Here is a 3,593-nt window from a genome sequence, read left to right on the forward strand (position 1 = left end):
CAACAAGTTGTAAGGTGGTTATTGATGTACAGTTATACACTTTATACAATTTGTATGTCTGTTCCTGCAGCCATGTTGACGTAAATGCTGTTTCTTTGGGATTGCATATTTCAGCTGGCAGCGTTGTGATCCACCTTTTGCAATCTGTGTCAAAATGTCAGTTACAGATGGTAAATTGCGTCACAGATTTCCATGACTCATCTATGTCTTTTGAACAAGATTCTTCAGCAGTTTTTATTATTATTAATAAAATAATAATAAATAAAAAAAATAATAAAAACGTTTGCGTCCGATTTAGATACAGTGTTAGAATCACAAGGAAGGGAATTCAAAGACAATTTTTCACAAGTTACACTACACATTGTCTTGTAATCTTGTAATGACATCTATATGGTTCTTTTGATGGAGTGTTTGCATCTCTCTAATATTTCAGTTATCATGTAGAAGCAGGCATTGACCTTCTCCTGCGGAGGCGGTGTTTAGCCACACTATTACATCATAAAGTGGCACATTCCAAAACGAGTGATTTTTTTTTAGCTTGGTAATAATAAAAGCTGTTTTTAAACTAAAGAGAAAGTTTTGAAATGTACAGGATGTTTTATAGTACATTGACCTGTTATATGTTAAAAGATCAAGGGAAATTTGATTTCTCAAATCATGACCCCTTTAAAATGATCCAAAGAGCATCTTGAGCTCTAAAGGATGAATATCAAACGGTCTGTACAAATAGTCACATGATTAATGTCACACATTTGCTTATTAGTGACCTCATCTCAATCTAAAAAAATGCAAAACATTTTTGTCACATTTTTTTCATGAAGTTGTAAAGGACTTTTTTTATTTTGCTGTATGCAGTACTAAAGTTGAAGGTGTAGAACCTGACTGTAATAAAGATACGATTAGGTGATGGCTTAACACAAGCCTATATTATAAGGGATGTCAAACAATGTTATGCAAAGGATCCAAAAATAAACCCTAATAAAGTGTTCAAAAATAAACTGATCAAACACCATTTTTCCATTTGCCATCTAATCTACTGGAAGCCCATCTTGTGATTCATTCAAATATTTGTACAGATAGTGTACAAAGTTGCTTTACATTGGTTTTCATTTCCCCACTAATTTGTCTGGCGGACGTAAAGCTAAGATAAGCCTTATCCATCAGTTTCCAATTTGAAAATCATCACTGTATAGGTTTAATACAGTGTGCTCCACAATATTTTATCTTATGCATCTTGAATTTGTGTATTAAGTTCATTACTGAAGCAGGTTGGCACTAGCATTGCATTTTGTCATTTCTGACCTGGTTTATCAGTATTTCTGCGTTGTCTTGATAGTGTAACTCTTTAAGGTTATGCCTTGCACATCACCAGAATTAGACTCAGGAAAACATATTTGCTTCAGTTTCAGCCATTCTTGATTTACTTGTCTTCTTGTTTCACCCAAAAATGAAAATTCTGTCATTAATTTACTCACCCTCATGTTGTTCCAAACTTGATAAAATCCGAGAGCTTTCTGACCCGGCATAGACAGAAATGTAACTGAAATGTTCCCAGGCCCATAAACATAGTAAGGACATGGTTAAAATAGTCCATGTGACATCAGTGGTTCAACCGTTACTATACTAATCTACAAGAATACCTTTTGTGTGCAAAGAAAACAAAAATAATGACTTTATTCAACAATTCTTCTCCCGGTAACCTGTCCCTTTAAATGGTTAGTTCACCCGAACATGAAAATTAGTCCATAAATTACTCACCCTCAAGTCACCCTAGGTGTATATGACTTTCTTCTTTCAGACGAATCCAATCGGAGTCATATAAAAAAATTGTCTTTGATCTTTCAAGCTGTTTAATGCCACTCAGCGGTTGTTGCATGCATCCATCCAAAAGCAGTTAAATAAAAATTGCCCATCCATAAAAAAAAAGTGTCTGTGTGAACAAAGCCTTCTGTAGAGAATCGATGCGTTTTTGTAAGAAAAATATCCATATTCAAAATGTAATAATCACTTTAACGTAGCTTGCACCAACAGTTGTACACGGAAGCAGCTCCAGGAGGATGACGTATGAGTTCAGCGTTGCGCATGCGCCGGTGAGCCTCGTGAAAACCAACGTTTGTTAACAGGATCAAAGGAAGTGCAGTTTCCTTACTTTAGCAAAGGAAAACCAGTCTCCTCTTGGCTTATATTGAAATCCTCCGACATTCTTCTTTACAAATCATCGTTTTGTACTTCTAATTAGTGACCGTTGTTTTGTTTTGATCGCTCCCCTTCGCTTCCGCGTGCGTTACTTCTGAGCGGCGCATGTGCAAAGCCGACCTCATACGTCATCCACCCGGAACTGCTTCCAGTGTACAACAGTGAGCGCAAGCTACATTAAAGTGATTATTACGTTTTGAATATGGATATTTTTCTTACAAAAACGCATCGATTCGCTACAGGAGGCCTTTGTTCACACCCCGGAGCCGTGTGAGACACTTTTTTTATGGATGGCCGCTTTTTATTTGACTTCTTTTGGACTGAAGCACTGCAACACCCGCTGACTGCAATGATAGAGCTTGGAATAGCCAGGACAATTTTTAATATAACTCCGACTGGATTCGTCTGAAAGAAGAAAGTCATATACACCTAGGATGCCTGGTGAGTAAAACACAGCCTAATTTTCATTTTTGGGTGAACTAACCCTTTAATGAAGTCAGATTGTGTTTGTCTATAATTGTGGCTTTAGGTGGAAATCATGGCATGCTTGGTAATCAGCACAGAAATCTAGATATTTTAAAAGGCTTCACAAACGTATTCTTGCCACTGTATCTCAAATGCATTCATAATGATTTTACAGTACTGATTTGCCTCATTAATGAATTTTGTTTCTGGTATTCATTACATGAGAAGGTGCCAAGAAGCCCATGGATTGCAGGAAAAGCCCTGCCTCCATTTTATTCATCCTACTATTTAATCCCAACTCTCCCAGCACGATGCTGTTTTTTTTGTAAAGGTGAGACATTGGCAGTCATGGCCTAATAGTTAGAGTGTTAGACTTGTAATCCAAAGGTCACAGGTTCGAGTCTCAGTACCAGCACAGATTGTATGTGGGGGGGAGTAAATGACCAGTGCTCTCTTCCAACCTCAATACCACTGAGGTGAGACTCTTGAGCAAGGCACCAAACACCCAACTGCAGCCCACTGCTCCGGGGGGCTGTGTGTTCTTGGATGGGTGAAATGCAGAGCACAAATTCTGAGTATGGGAACACCATACTGGGCCACATATCACATCCTTAAAGTTGCATCCAGGGTTTGAAATTAACTTTTTCACTCACCAGCCAATTTGGCTACCGTAGTGACGGGTACAGGGCTGGAATGGGGTTAAAATTCGACCCTGGACAAATCCAGCCTACCCGGCCCTCAAGTTCCCCTGTGAATGCTTTGCTGTGTTATAGGGCCTTCAATTGGAGTAAGTAAATAAATAAATGAAAACAAATAATTATATATTTCTGAATTCACAGCAAATGCAACAAACTAATAGCCTACTGCATTTTTGTCACATAGAAATGCACTTGACAGTATAAGCATTGATTTTGTGCTAGAACATAGGAAAT

The sequence above is a fragment of the Sinocyclocheilus grahami genome, unplaced genomic scaffold (assembly GCF_001515645.1).
Source record: "Sinocyclocheilus grahami isolate Dianchi unplaced genomic scaffold, SAMN03320097.WGS_v1.1 scaffold12.1, whole genome shotgun sequence".
Lineage (NCBI taxonomy): Eukaryota > Metazoa > Chordata > Actinopteri > Cypriniformes > Cyprinidae > Sinocyclocheilus > Sinocyclocheilus grahami.